This window comes from Polyodon spathula, chromosome 2, assembly GCF_017654505.1.
Source record: "Polyodon spathula isolate WHYD16114869_AA chromosome 2, ASM1765450v1, whole genome shotgun sequence".
NCBI classification, from domain to species: domain Eukaryota; kingdom Metazoa; phylum Chordata; class Actinopteri; order Acipenseriformes; family Polyodontidae; genus Polyodon; species Polyodon spathula.
Window position 1 is genome coordinate 385,987 of NC_054535.1, and position 17,484 is coordinate 403,470.

A 17,484-nucleotide genomic window follows, 5' to 3' on the forward strand; every position below is an offset into this window, starting at 1 on the left:
ATTCTTCACCAAGAAATCACATTAGAAAATTACGTAAAGGAAAAAAAAAACTACTAAAGATAACAGAGCTTTTGTTCGAGGCTGGCTTCTCTGTTGTTTTCAATCTGTCTCTTTTTTTTCTTCCATTGGTGGATGTGTTTATAATTCCAGGCATCACCACTGATCTCAACATCAATCTCGTCTTAAAGGGACAGGGGCACGGGACAGCATGACTCGTAACTCGTCACAAGGTTTCATTCGACTTTACAAAGCAAAATGAGTTAATTCTATAGGGTGATGCAAAACCTTTGGCCATAGCTGCCCTTATTAGTGATATTCAAGAAACTAATACATTTAACACAATTCATTTGCACAATGAAGGAGAAACAGTGTTGCATATTTAGTGTTTAAATCTACACAGCAACCCCCCTAATTTTCTCACAATGTAGAAAGCCCAATCGCTTTTCTCCTCACTGCAGCAATTCTCAACATGGTCTGGAGACCCTCTGAACCCACAACCTTCTTCACCCATGAGATCGAGAGCAGATGTCAGCGAGCTATTGCTCTCTGGAGGACAAAGGCCAGCCCTGCAGGTGTCCGCCTTTGAGCACACTGGGCACCTGGCCAGCAGGGTACACTGATTGTATTTCAATGATGGAAATTATAAATTATTTAAAGTATGGTTTTTATGAATAAAATAATATTAATGAAACTTTTCTAGACAGGGCCTGAATGGATTAGTTCAAAACAAACCAAAAACAGAGGTTTGTACCCAGTCTCTGACTGCAACAGTTGTACAGTTTAGAGACAGCACAGCAATGAAGGGATCAGTGCAGTGTATAGAATCTGGAGCCAGTCGCATAGAAGTGATTATATGCACTTTAACTACTGCATTTTGATCTAAACAATGGCACGTCTTTATCCTACATTTATGAGCCTGTTTTAAGCAAACGTCATTACAATGTATATATTGTTCTCAATGCAGTAAATTGCCCCTGGTGGGAAATGCCAGCGGATTGATATAGTTATAAAAAAGAAGTGCTATTCAGATCAGTCAGTGGAAGTGAGCCCTGTGTCTTCGTCTGTGGGATTTCAAACTTTCTTTTTCACTTTTTTATCCTTAGCACAGTCCTCCAGGATAAATGTGACTCAAATGATATTTGCTAATATTATTCCTCGTTAGGCTATGTGTCAATGTTCCATACCAAGAAAAACATTAAGACAAGAGTTATGCTCAATTAACACCATGTTATTATTATTATCACAAAGTGTTTTTAAAACAACATGGCTTTATTTAGTATGGCCCTCGATTTAGTCTCATGCAGAGATTCCTAAAGCTCTTGTTGTTCTGAAACCCGGTCCGCATGCATGCAACTTATTTGAACTACTGGCTAGGAAAGTTTGCTGACTGCAAAAAATACTTTCTTCATAGAGTTTTTTTTTTTTTTTACCCCTTTGCAAATGTTACACTGCATTTGAAATTGAGTCATCCGAACCTGCCAGTAGCTAAGGCTCAGCCAACGCAGCTTGATGGCTTTCAAATTGTCTGCCATTTAGCAGGAATCAGCACAAACACAAAAGCAATTAGCAATGAACAGCTGCGTGGTGCGCAGAGCGGGTCATAGTCAGGGGATTGCAAGTGTGAAGTGCAGGGAGTCATACAGTCAGAGGAGCGCAGGCACAGTGTGCAGGGTGAGTCATACAGTCAGGGGAGCGCAGGCACAGTGTGCAGGGTGTCATACAGTCTGGGGAGCGCAGGCGTGGTGTGCAGGGAGTCATACAGTCAGGGGAGCTCAGGCACAGTGTGCAGGGTGAGTCATACAGTCAGGGGAGCGCAGGCGTGGTGTGCAGGGAGTCATACAGTCAGGGGAGCGCAGGCACAGTGTGCAGGGTGAGTCATACAGTCAGGGGAGCGCAGGCGTGGTGTGCAGAGTGGGTCATAGTCAGAGGATTGCAAGTGTGAAGTGCAGGGAGTCATACAATCAGGGGAGCACAGGCGTGGTGTGCAGGGTGAGTCATACAGTCAGGGGAGCGCAGGCGTGGTGTGCAGAGTGGGTCATAGTCAGGGGATTGCAAGTGTGAAGTGCAGGGAGTCATACAGTCAGGGGAGCGCAGGCGTGGTGCGCAGAGCGGGTCGTAGTCAGGGGATTGCAAGTGTGAAGTGCAGGGAGTCATACAGTCAGGGGAGCGCAGGCGTGGTGTGCAGGGAGTCATACAGTCAGGGGAGCGCAGGCGTGGTGTGCAGGGAGTCATACAGTCAGGGGAGCGCAGGCGTGGTGTGCAGAGTGAGTCATAGTCAGAGGAGCGCAGGCACAGTGTGCAGGGTGAGTCATACAGTCAGGGGAGCACAGATGCAGTGCGCAGAGCGGGTCGTAGTCAGGGGATTGCAAGTGTGAAGTGCAGGGAGTCATACAGTCAGGGGAGCGCAGGCGTGGTGTGCAGGGAGTCATACAGTCAGGGGAGCGCAGGCGTGGTGTGCAGGGAGTCATACAGTCAGGGGAGCACAGAAGTGGTGTGCAGAGTGAGTCATAGTCAGAGGAGCGCAGGCACAGTGTGCAGGGGTCATACAGTCAGGGGAGCACAGATGCGGTGCGCAGAGTGGGTCATAGTCAGGGGATTGCAAGTGTGAAGTGCAGGGAGTCATACAGTCAGGGGAGCGCAGGCGTGGTGTGCAGGGTGTCATACAGTCAGGGGAGCGCAGGCACAGTGTGCAGGGAGTCATATAGTCAGGGGAGCACAGGCGTGGTGTGCAGGGTGTCATATAGTCAGGGGAGCGCAGGCGTGGTGTGCAGGGTGTCATACAGTCAGGGGAGCACAGGTATGGTGTGCAGGGTGAGTCATACAGTCAGGGGAGCACAGATGCGGTGCGCAGAGTGGGTCATAGTCAGGGGATTGCAAGTGTGAAGTGCAGGGAGTCATACAGTCAGGGGAGCGCAGGCATGGTGTGCAGGGTGAGTCATACAATCAGGGGAGCACAGGCATGGTGTGCAGAGTGAGTCATAGTCAGGGGAGCACAGGCGTGGTGTGCAGGGTGTCATACAGTCAGGGGAGCACAGGCATGGTGTGCAGGGTGTCATACAGTCAGGGGAGCACAGGCACAGTGTGCAGGGTGAGTCATACAGTCAGGGGAGCGCAGGCATGGTGTGCAGAGTGAGTCATAGTCAGGGGAGTGCAAGAGTGAAGTGCAGGGAGTCATACAGTCAGGGGAGCACAGGCACAGTGTGCAGGGTGTCATACAGTCAGGGGAGCGCAGGCATGGTGTGCAGGGTGAGTCATACAGTCAGGGGAGCACAGGCATGGTGTGCAGGGTGAGTCATACAGTCAGGGGAGCACAGGCATGGTGTGCAGGGTGAGTCATACAGTCAGGGGAGCACAGGCATGGTGTGCAGGGTGAGTCATACAGTCAGGGTCACCGCGCAACACGGTGTGCAGGGTGAGTCATGTCAGTCAGGGGAGCACAGTCATGTGTGTGCAGGGTGTCATACACAGCACAGAAGCGTGTGCACAGTCAGTCATACAGTCAGAGGAGCAGCAGGCACAGTGTGCAGGGTGTCCCATACAGTCATGGAGCACAGGTGTGGTGCAGGGTGAGTAGTCATACAGTCAGGGGAGCACAGACGCGGTGCGCAGAGTGAGTCATAGTCAGGGGATTGCAAGAGTGAAGTGCAGGGAGTCATACAGTCAGGGGAGCACAGGCACAGTGTGCAGGGTGTCATACAGTCAGGGGAGCGCAGGCACGGTGTGCAGGGTGAGTCATACAGTCAGGGGAGCACAGGCATGGTGTGCAGGGTGAGTCATACAGTCAGGGGAGCACAGGCACAGTGTGCAGAGTGAGTCATAATCAGAGGAGTGCAGGCACAGTGTGCAGGGTGTGTCATACAGTCAGGGGAGCACAGGCATGGTGTGCAGGGTGAGTCATACAGTCAGGGGAGCACAGGCATGGTGTGCAGGGTGAGTCATACAGTCAGGGGAGCACAGAAGCAGTGTGCAGAGTGAGTCATAGTCAGAGGAGCGCAGGCACAGTGTGCAGGGTGTCATACAGTCAGGGGAGCGCAGGCGTGGTGTGCAGGGTGAGTCATACAGTCAGGGGAGTGGTGTGCAGGGTGAGCAGTCAGGGGTGCAGCGTGGTGTGCAGGGTGAGTCATAGTCATGCAGGGTGTCAGAGGAGCGCAGGCACAGTGTGCAGGGTGTCATACAGTCAGGGGAGCGCAGGTGTGGTGTGCAGGGTGAGTCATACAGTCAGGGGAGCACAGACGCGGTGTGCAGAGTGAGTCATAGTCAGAGGAGCGCAGGCACAGTGTGCAGGGTGTCATACAGTCAGGGGAGCGCAGGCGTGGTGTGCAGGGTGAGTCATACAGTCAGGGGAGCACAGGCATGGTGTGCAGGGTGAGTCATACAATCAGATGAGCGCAGGCACAGTGTGCAGGGTGTCATACAGTCAGGGGAGCACAGAAGCAGTGTGCAGAGTGAGTCATAGTCAGAGGAGCGCAGGCACAGTGTGCAGGGTGTCATACAGTCAGGGGAGCGCAGGCGTGGTGTGCAGGGTGAGTCATACAGTCAGGGGAGCACAGAAGCAGTGTGCAGAGTGAGTCATAGTCAGAGGAGCGCAGGCACAGTGTGCAGGGTGTCATACAGTCAGGGGAGCGCAAGCGTGGTGTGCAGGGTGAGTCATACAGTCAGGGGAGCACAGACGCGGTGTGCAGAGTCATAGTCAGGGTGATCACAGGTATGGTATGCAGAGTGAGTCATACAGTCAGGGGAGTGCAGACACAGTGTTCTGGGTGTCAAACAGTCAGGGGATCACAGGCATGGTGTGTAGGGTGAGTCATACAGTCAGGGGAGTACAGAAGCAGTGTGCAGAGTCATAGTCAGGGGATCACAGATGTGGTGTGGAGGTTGAGTCATACAGTCGGGGGAGCACAGGGATGGTGTGCAGAGTGAGTCATAGTCAGTGGAGTGCAGGCATGGTGTGCAGGGTGAGTCATACAGTGAAGGGAGTGCAGACGCGGTGTGCAGAGTCATAGTCAGGGGATCACAGATGTGGTGTGCAGAGTGAGTCATAGTCAGGGGATCACAGGTGTGGTGTGCAGGGTGAGTCATACAGTCAGGGGAGTACAGAAGTGGTGTGCAGAGTGAGTCATAGTCAGGGGAGCACAGGCATGGTGTGCAGAGTGAGTCATAGTCAGTGGAGTGCAGGCATGGTGTGCAGGGTGAGTCAAACAGTTAAGGGAGCGCAGAAGCGATGTGCAGAGTCATAGTCAGGGGATCACAGATGTGGTATGCAGGGTGAGTCCTACTGTAGCAATTCCCATTATACATAATGTGGGTGTAAGTCTCAACCACTTGTCCCTGTAATTAGGGTCAGTAGCCTGCCCAGGTTAAAAATTAATTTCCCACAGATCCTTGCAGCCACCCTCTGTCCATGCTCTCTCCTCATTGGCTCATTCAAATATCCACTCCTCCCATCTCAGAGCTCCTTAGAAGCCAGCACCTGCACTAAAGCTGGCTGATTTGGCCTGGAAGGTGAATTTCTTGCTCTTGAGGAATCCATGATTATAACAGTATTTTCTTTACTTAAATCTCAGTGAATCCTTTAGCATTTTTAGATTAATACCAGTGCAACCATTACTTTTTTTTGTTGCTGCACTTTGTCTAAACTCTTCTTTTTGTTTTCACTGTTACTTACTTTTCAAGGGCTGTTTACTGTTTGATGTTTTGTGTGTTCAGTCTCTAATTCTTCCTGATCCTCCGGATTTTTTACAAACAACTGTTTACCATTCAACTCAGCATTCAACTCACCATTCAACTCACCATTCAACTCACCATTCGACTCAGCATTCGACTCACCATTCAACTCACCATTCAACTCCAGGTGTTAAACCTGGACAAAGAAAATAAAACCGAATCAATATGGGTCAGAATAACAGACAAAAATTCCAAAGGCATAATGATAGGAGCATGCTATAGACCGCCAGATTCAGACGGTGAGCACAATAATCTGTTATACAATGACATTAGAAATGTGTGTAGCAAAGGAGAAGCCATACTAATGGGGGATTTCAACTTCCCCCAAATAAAATGGGAAAACCAGGTGGGTAGCGCGAAGGATGAAATAGAAATGGTGGAAATGACAAATGACTGCTTCCTAACACAATTTGTGAAGGCACCCACTAGAGGGGAGGCATGCCTTGATTTAGTCTTTTCAAATAACGAAGATAGAATAACTAAAACAGAGGTCAGAGAACCACTGGCAAACTCAGACCACAACATGGTCTCATTTGAAGTGTTTTTTAAATCCCCAAAAGTAAAGACTAAAGCTAAGGTTTACAATTTTAGAAAAGCAAACTATGAAGGCATGAAACAGAGACTAACAGAAGTAGATTGGAGTAAAATAGAGAAAACACCCACAGAAGAAGGATGGTTGTTCTTCAAAAATGTAGTACTAGAGGCGCAAAACAATTACATCCCTAAAGTAGACAAATCTAAATGTAAAACTAAATTGCCAAAATGGTTTAATAGATCAATTAAAAAAAATATTCAGCGAAAAAAGACACTTTACAGAGCATTAAAAAAGGACCAAAAAGAAAGTACGCAGAAAGAGTACACGGAACTGCAAACGCAAGTCAAAAAGGAAGTTAGAAAGGCCAAGAGAGAAATAGAAATGAACATTGCTAAGGGAGCTAAAACCAATTCCAAAATGTTTTTCCAATATTACAACAGCAAGAGAACATTCAAAGAGGAGATTAAATGTTTAAGAGATACAAATGGCAAAATCGTAGAGGAAGAAAAAAAAATAGCAAATATGTTAAATGATTACTTTTCACAAGTTTTTACAAAGGAAGATACTGACAACATGCCCCACATGTCATCCAGTTCCTATCCAGTTTTAAATAACTTTAGCATAACTGAGGCAGAAGTGTTAAAGGGACTAGGAGCTCTTAAAATAAACAAATCCCCTGGGCCGGATGAGATCCTCCCAGTAGTACTCAAAGAAATGAAAGAAGTAATTTACAAACCGCTAACCAAGATCATGCAGCAGTCTCTTGACACAGGGGTGGTACCGACAGACTGGAAAATTGCAAACGTAATACCGATCCACAAAAAGGGAAACAAAACTGAACCGGGTAACTACAGACCAGTAAGCCTGACTTCTATTATATGCAAACTTATGGAAACTATAATAAGATCCAAAATGGAAAATTACCTATATGGTAACAGGGTACTGGGAGACAGTCAACATGGTTTTAGGAAAGGGAGATCGTGCCTAACTAACTTGCTTGATTTTTTTGAGGATGCAACATCGATAATGGATAATTGCAAAGCATATGACATGGTTTATTTAGATTTCCAGAAAGCTTTTGACAAAGTCCCGCACAAAAGATTAATTCTCAAACTGAACGCAGTTGGGATTCAAGGAAACACATGTACATGGATTAGGGAGTGGTTAACATGTAGAAAACAGAAAGTACTGATTAGAGGAAAAACCTCAGAATGGAGTGTGGTAACCAGCGGTGTACCACAGGGATCAGTATTAGGTACTCTGCTATTCCTAATCTACATTAATGATTTAGATTCTGGTATAGTAAGCAAACTTGTTAAATTTGCAGACGACACAAAAGTAGGAGGAGTGGCAAACACTGTTGCAGCAGCAAAGGTCATTCAAAATGATCTAGACAAGATTCAGAACTGGGCAGACACATGGCAAATGACATTTAATAGAGAAAAGTGTAAGGTACTGCACGCAGGAAATAAAAATGTACATTATAAATATCATATGGGAGATATTGAAATTGGAGAAGGAATCTATGAAAAAGACCTAGGAGTTTTTGTTGACTCAGAAATGTCTTCATCTAGGCAATGTGGGGAAGCTATAAAAAAGGCTAACAAGATGCTCGGATACATTGTGAAAAGTGTTGAATTTAAATCAAGGGAAGTAATGTTAAAACTGTACAATGCACTTGTAAGACCTCATCTTGAATATTGTGTGCAGTTCTGGTCACCTCGCTATAAAAAAGATATTGCTGCTCTAGAAAGAGTGCAAAGAAGAGCGACCAGAATTATTCCGGGCTTAAAAGGCATGTCATATGCAGACAGGCTAAAAGAATTGAATCTGTTCAGTCTTGAACAAAGAAGACTACGTGGCGACCTAATTCAAGCATTCAAAATTCTAAAAGGTATTGACAGTGTCGACCCAAGGGACTTTTTCAGCCTGAAAAAAGAAACAAGGACCAGGGGTCACAAATGGAGTTTAGAAAAAGGGGCATTCAGAACAGAAAATAGGAGACACTTTTTTACACAGAGAATTGTGAGGGTCTGGAATCAACTCCCCAGTAATGTTGTTGAAGCTGACACCCTGGGATCCTTCAAGAAGCTGCTTGATGAGATTTTGGGATCAATAAGCTACTAACAACCAAACGAGCAAGATGGGCCGAATGGCCTCCTCTCGTTTGTAAACTTTCTTATGTTCTTATGTTCTTATTCAACTCACCATTCAACTCACCATTCAACTCACCATTTGACTCAGCATTCGACTCACCATTCAACTCACCATTCAACTGCACCATTCAACTCACCATACACCATTCAACTCACCATTCAACTCACCATTCAACTCAGCATTCAACTCACCATTCAACTCACCATTCAACTCACCATTCAACTCACCATTCAACTCACCATTCAACTCACCATTCAACTCACCATTCAACTCACCATTCAACTCACCATTCAACTCACCATTCAACTCACCATTCAACTCACCATTCAACTCAGCATTCAACTCACCATTCAACTCACCATTCAACTCACCATTCAACTCACCATTCAACTCACCATTCAACTCACCATTCAACTCACCATTCAACTCACCATTCAACTCACCATTCAACTCAGCATTCACCATTCAACTCAGCATTCAACTGCACCATTCAACTCAGCATTCAACTCAGCATTCAACTCACCATTCAACTGCACCATTCAACTCAGCATTCAACTCAGCATTCAACTCACCATTCAACTCACCATTCAACTCAGCATTCAACTCACCATTCAACTCACCATTCAACTCAGCATTCACCATTCAACTCACCATTCAACTCACCATTCAACTCACCATTCAACTCACCATTCAACTCACCATTCAACTCACCATTCAACTCACCATTCAACTCACAATTCAACTCAGCATTCACTCAGCATTCAACTCACCATTCAACTCACCATTCAACTCACCATTCAACTCACCATTCAACTCACCATTCAACTCACCATTCAACTCAGCATTCAACTCAGCATTCATTCAACTCACCATTCAACTCACCATTCAACTCACCATTCAACTCACCATTCAACTCCACCATTCAACTCACCATTCAACTCAGCATTCAACTCACCATTCAACTCACCATTCAACTCACCATTCAACTCACCATTCAACTCACCATTCAACTCACCATTCAACTCACCATTCAACTCAGCATTCACCATTCAACTCACCATTCAACTCACCATTCAAACTCACCATTCAACTCACCATTCAACTCACCATTCAACTCACCATTCAACTCACCATTCAACTCACCATTCAACTCACCATTCAACTCACCATTCAACTCACCATTCAACTCACCATTCAACTCACCATTCAACTCAGCATTCAACTCACCATTCAACTCAGCATTCAACTCAGCATTCAACTCACCATTCAACTCAGCATTCAACTGCACCATTCAACTCACCATTCAACTCAGCATTCAACTCACCATTCAACTCACCATTCAACTCAGCATTCAACTCACCATTCAACTCACCATTCAACTGCACCATTCAACTCACCATTCAACTCACCATTCAACCTCACCATTCAACTCAGCATTCAACTCAGCATTCAACTCACCATTCAACTCACCATTCAACTCAGCATTCAACTGCACCATTCAACTCACCATTCAACTGCACCATTCAACTCACCATTCAACTCAGCATTCAACTCAGCATTCAACTCAGCATTCAAACATTCACTCAGCATTCAACTCACCATTCAACTGCACCATTCAACTCACCATTCAACTCACCATTCAACTGCACCATTCAACTCACCATTCAACTCACCATTCAACTCACCATTCAACTCAGCATTCAACATTCAACTCACCATTCAACTCAGCATTCAACTCAGCATTCAACTCCATTCAACTCACCATTCAACTCACCATTCAACTCACCATTCAACTCAACTCAGCATTCAACTCACCATTCAACTCACCATTCAACTCACCATTCAACTCACCATTCAACTCACCATTCAACTCACCATTCAACTCACCATTCAACTCACCATTCAACTCACCATTCAACTCACCATTCAACTCACCATTCAACTCACCATTCAACTCACCATTCAACTCACCATTCAACTCACCATTCAACTCACCATTCAACTCAGCATTCAACTCACCATTCAACTCACCATTCAACTCAGCATTCAACTCACCATTCAACTCACCATTCAACTCACCATTCAACTCAGCATTCAACTCACCATTCAACTCACCATTCAACTCACCATTCAACTCACCATTCTCACCATTCAACTCACCATTCAACAGCATTCAACTCACCATTCAACTCACCATTCAACTCACCATTCAACTCACCATTCAACTCAGCATTCAACTCACCATTCAAACATTCAACTGCACCATTCAACTCAGCATTCAACTCACCATTCAACTCACATTCAACTGCACCATTCAACTCAGCATTCAACTCACCATTCAGCATTCAACTCACCATTTCATTCAACATTCAACTCAGCATTCAACTCAGCATTCAACTGCACCATTCAACTCAGCATTCAACTCACCATTCAACTCAGCATTCAACTCACCATTCAACTCACCATTCAACTCACCATTCAACTCACCATTCAACTCAGCATTCAACTCACCATTCAACTCACCATTCAACTCACCATTCAACTCACCATTCAACTCACCATTCAACTCACCATTCAACTCACCATTCAACTCACCATTCAACTCACCATTCAACTCACCATTCAACATTTCCACACCATTCAACATTCAACTCACCATTCAACTCACCATTCAACTCACCATTCACTCACATTCAACTCACCATTCAACACACCATTCAACTCACCATTCAACTCAGCATTCAACTCAGCATTCAACTCACCATTCAACTCAACATTCAACTCACCATTCAACTCACCATTCAACTCACCATTCAACTCAGCATTCAACTCACCATTCAACTCACCATTCAACTCAGCATTCAACTCACCATTCAACTCAACATTCAACTCACCATTCAACTCAGCATTCAACTCACCATTCAACTCACCATTCAACTCACCATTCAACTCACCATTCAACTCACCATTCAACTCACCATTCAACTCAGCATTCAACTCACCATTCAACTCACCATTCAACTCAGCATTCAACTCACCATTCAACTCACCATTCAACTCACCATTCAACTCACCATTCAACTCACCATTCAACTCACCATTCAACTCAACATTCAACTCACCATTCAACTCACCATTCAACTCACCATTCAACTGCACCATTCAACTCAGCATTCAACTCAGCATTCAACTCACCATTCAACTCACCATTCAAACTCACCATTCAACTCACCATTCAACTCAGCATTCAACTCACCATTCAACTCACCATTCAACTGCACCATTCAACTCACCATTCAACTCACCATTCAACTCACCATTCAACTCACCATTCAACTCACCATTCAACTGCACCATTCAACACAGCATTCAACTCACCATTCAACTACACCATTCAACTCAGCATTCAACTCACCATTCAACTCACCATTCAAACCATTCACCATTCAACTCACCATTCAACTCAGCATTCAACTGCACCATTCAACTCAGCATTCAACTCACCATTCAACTCACCATTCAACTCACCATTCAACTGCACCATTCAACTCACCATTCACCTCAGCATTCAACTCACCATTCAACTCACCATTAACTCACCATTCAACTCAGCATTCCACTCAGCATTCAACTGCACCATTCAATTCAGCATTCAACTCAGCATTCAACTCCATTCAACTGCACCATTCAACTCACCATTCAACTCAGCATTCAACCTCACCATTCAACCCCCCATGCATTCAACTCACCATTCAACTCACCATTCAACTCAGCATTCAACTCACCATTCAACTGCACCATTCAACTCACCATTCAACTCAGCATTCAACTCACCATTCAACTCACCATTCAACTCAGCATTCATTCAACTCACCATTCAACTCACCATTCAACTGCACCATTCAACTCAGCATTCAACTCAGCATTCAACTCACCATTCAACTCACCATTCAAACTGCATTCACCATTCAACTCACCATTCAACTCACCATTCAACTCACCATTCAACTCAGCATTCAACTCACCATTCAACTCACCATTCAACTGCACCATTCAACTCACCATTCAACTCACCATTCAACTCACCATTCAACTCACCATTCAACTCAGCATTCAACTCACCATTCAACTCACCATTCAACTCACCATTCAACTCACCATTCAACTGCACCATTCAACTCACCATTCAACTCACCATTCAACTCACCATTCAACTGCACCATTCAACTCACCATTCAACTCAGCATTCAACTCACCATTCAACTCACCATTCAACTCACCATTCAACTGCACCATTCAACTCAGCATTCAACTCACCATTCAACTCACCATTCAACTGCACCATTCAACTCAGCATTCAACTACACCATTCAACTCAGCATTCAACTCAGCATTCAACTCACCATTCAACTGCACCATTCAACTCACCATTCAACTCACCATTCAACTCACCATTCAACTCAGCATTCAACTCACCATTCAACTCAGCATTCAACTCACCATTCAACTCACCATTCAACTCAGCATTCAACTCACCATTCAACTCAGCATTCAACTTCACCATTCAACTCACCATTCAACTCACCATTCAACTCACCATTCAACTGCACCATTCAACTCACCATTCAACTCACCATTCAACTCAGCATTCAACTCACCATTCAACTCACCATTCAACTCACCCCATTCAACTCACCATTCAACTCACCATTCAACTCACCATTCAACTCACCATTCAACTCACCATTCAACTCACCATTCAACTCAGCATTCAACTCACCATTCAACTCACCATTCAACTCAGCATTCAACTGCACCATTCAACTGCACCATTCAACTGCACCATTCAACTCACCATTCAACTGCACCATTCAACTCACCATTCAACTCAGCATTCAACTCAGCATTCAACTCAGCATTCAACTCACCATTCAACTCACCATTCAACTCACCATTCAACTCAGCATTCAACTCAGCATTCAACTGCACCATTCAACTCAGCATTCAACTGCACCATTCAACTCAGCATTCAACTCACCATTCAACTCAGCATTCAACTGCACCATTCAACTCACCATTCAACTCACCATTCAACTCACCATTCAACTCACCATTCAACTCAGCATTCAACTCACCATTCAACTCACCATTCAACTCAGCATTCAACTCACCATTCAACTCAGCATTCAACTCACCATTCAACTCACCATTCAACTGCACCATTCAACTCAGCATTCAACTCACCATTCAACACAGCATTCAACTCACCATTCAACTCACCATTCAACTGCACCATTCAACTCAGCATTCAACTCAGCATTCAACTCACCATTCAACTGCACCATTCAACTCAGCATTCAACTCACCATTCAACTCAGCATTCAACTCAGCATTCAACTCACCATTCAACTCACCATTCAACTCAGCATTCCACTCAATTCAACTCAGCATTCAACTCACCATTCAACTCAGCATTCAACTCACCATTCAACTCACCATTCAACTCAGCATTCAACTCACCATTCAACTCAGCATTCAACTCACCATTCAACTCACCATTCAACTGCACCATTCATCAGCATTCAACTCACCATTCAACTCACCATTCAACTCACCATTCAACTCACCATTCAACTCACCATTCAGCATTCAACTCACCATTCAACTCAGCATTCAACTCACCATTCAACTCACCATTCAACTCAGCATTCAACTCACCATTCAACTCACCATTCAACTGCACCATTCAAAATCAGCATTCAACTCACCATTCAACTCACCATTCAACTCACCATTCAACTCACCATTCAACTGCACCATTCAACTCAGCATTCAACTCACCATTCAACTCACCATTCAACTCACCATTCAACTCACCATTCAACTCACCATTCAACTCAGCATTCAACTCACCATTCAACTCAGCATTCACCATTCAACTCAGCATTCAACTCACCATTCAACTCACCATTCAACTCAGCATTCAACTCAGCATTCAACTCACCATTCAACATTCACCATTCAACTCAGCATTCAACTCAGCATTCAACTCACCATTCAACTCAGCATTCACTCACCATTCAACTCACCATTCAACTGCACCATTCAACTCAGCATTCAACTCACTCCATTCAACTCACCATTCAACTCACCATTCAACTCAGCATTCAACTCACCATTCAACTCAGCATTCAACTCACCATTCAACTCACCATTCATTCAACTCACCATTCAACTCAGCATTCAACTCAGCATTCAACTCACCATTCAACTCACCATTCAACTCACCATTCAACTGCACCATTCAACTCAGCATTCAACTCACCATTCAACTCACCATTCAACTCAACACCATTCAACTCAGCATTCAACTCACCATTCAACTCACCATTCAACTCACCATTCAACTCACCATTCAACTCACCATTCAACTCACCATTCAACTCACCATTCAACTCAGCATTCAACTCACCATTCAACTCACCATTCAACTCAGCATTCAACTCACCATTCAACTCAGCATTCAACTCACCATTCAACTCAGCATTCAACTCAACATTCAACTCACCATTCAACTCACCATTCAACTCAGCATTCAACTCACCATTCAACTCAGCATTCAACTCACCATTCAACTCACCATTCAACTCACCATTCAACTGCACCATTCAACTCAGCATTCAACTCACCATTCAACTCACCATTCAACTCATTCGACTCATTCAACTCACCATTCAACTGCACCATTCAACTCAGCATTCAACTCAGCATTCAACTCACCATTCAACTCACATTCAACTGCACCATTCAACTCAGCATTCAACTCACCATTCAACTGCACCATTCAACTCACCATTCAACTGCACCATTCAACTCACCATTCAACTCACCATTCAACTCACCATTCAACTCAGCATTCAACTCACCATTCAACTCACCATTCACCATTCAACTCACCATTCAACTCACCATTCAACTCACCATTCAACTCACCATTCAACTCACCATTCAACTCACCATTCAACTCAGCATTCAACTCACCATTCAACTCACCATTCAACTCACCATTCAACTCACCATTCAACTCACCATTCAACTCACCATTCAACATTCACCATTCAACTCACCATTCAACTCACCATTCAACTCAGCATTCAACTCACCATTCAACTCACCATTCAACTGCACCATTCAACTCACCATTCAACTCACCATTCAACTGCACCATTCAACTCACCATTCAACTCACCATTCAACTCACCATTCAACTCACCATTCAACTCACCATTCAACTCACCATTCACTGCACCATTCAACTCACCATTCAACTCAGCATTCAACTCACCATTTCAACTCACAGCATTCAACTCACCATTCACTCACCATTCAACTGCACCATTCAACTCACCATTCAACTCACCATTCAACTCACCATTCAACTCACCATTCAACTCACCATTCAACTCACCATTCAACTCACCATTCAACTCAGCATTCAACTCACCATTCAAACTCACTCATTCAACTCAGCATTCAACTCACCATTCAACTCACCATTCAACTGCACCATTCAACTCACCATTCAACTCACCATTCAACTCACCATTCAACTCACCATTCAACTCACCATTCACCATTCAACTCACCATTCAACTCAGCATTCAACTCACCATTCAACTCAGCATTTCACCATTCAACTCACCATTCAACTCAGCATTCAACTCACCATTCAACTCACCATTCAACTGCACCATTCAACTCACCATTCAACTCAGCATTCAACTCACCAATGAAACATTCCACTCAGGCATTGAAGCTGCTTGTAACCAGTCGACTCACCCGTTCAACCTGACTTGGTCGACTCCACCATTCAACTCAGCCATTCAACCACACAAATTCATCTCACCATTCACCTCAGCATTCACTCAGCATTCAACTCACCATTCAACTGCACCTTCGAACTCACCATTCAACAACCCCTTCAATCCAAGCACCATTCACTGCACCATTCGAGACGCACCATTCAACTCAGCAGGTAACTCAGCATGGTAAGGCCACCTTCAACTCACCATAACTCGTTGACTCATTCAACTGCACCATTCAACTCACCATTCAACTCACCATTCAACTCACCATTCAACTCACCATTCAACTGCACCATTCAACTCACCATTCAACTCACCATTCAACTCACCATTCAACTCACCATTCAACTCACCATTCAACTCACCATTCAACTCACCATTCAACTCACCATTCAACTCAGCATTCAACTGCACCATTCAACTCAGCATTCAACTCACCATTCAACTGCACCATTCAACTCACCATTCAAATGCACCATTCGACTCACCATTCGACTCACCATTCAACCGCACCATTCAACCTCACCATTCGACTCACCATTCAACTCAGCATTCGACTCAGCATTCAACTCACCATTCGACTCAGCATTCAACCGCACCATTCAACTTACCATTCAACTCACCATTCGACTCACCATTCAACTCACCATTCAACTCACCATTCAACTCAACATTACGGCACAGACTCTATTTTTTCCACCTTCGCCATCTCCATCAGTACCGGACTCTTTGCCGGACTTCCTTGTCAGTTGATGAGATCATTCCTTTTCTGTTTGGATTTTTTTCTACTTTAATTTGATATTTGTTTCCTGTATTTTTTGGTTTTGTTCTTTTGTTACTTTGTTTGCTTTTCAATGACCCTGGACTTGTTTAGGCTTGACTTTCATTCATCATCGATTGCTATCAAGACTGCCTTTGAAATTGTTTTCCATCAGTAACTATTTAATTGACCTTTATCTTTGTCTGTCTGTGCACTGTTTGTTTGTGTGTGGGGGTTTAATTGAGGCCCACTACACACTCCACCCATTCAGCAGGTTTCATTTGATTTTATGAAGCACAATTCTACAGGGTGATGCAACACTTTTGGCCTTAGCCATTCATACTGACCATTTGTTACAGCAGTTATTAGACAATATTTAAAATACAGTTGAAGGACTGGAAAATTACTTTATAGAAAGATTCTAACATCATTAACAAACAGCA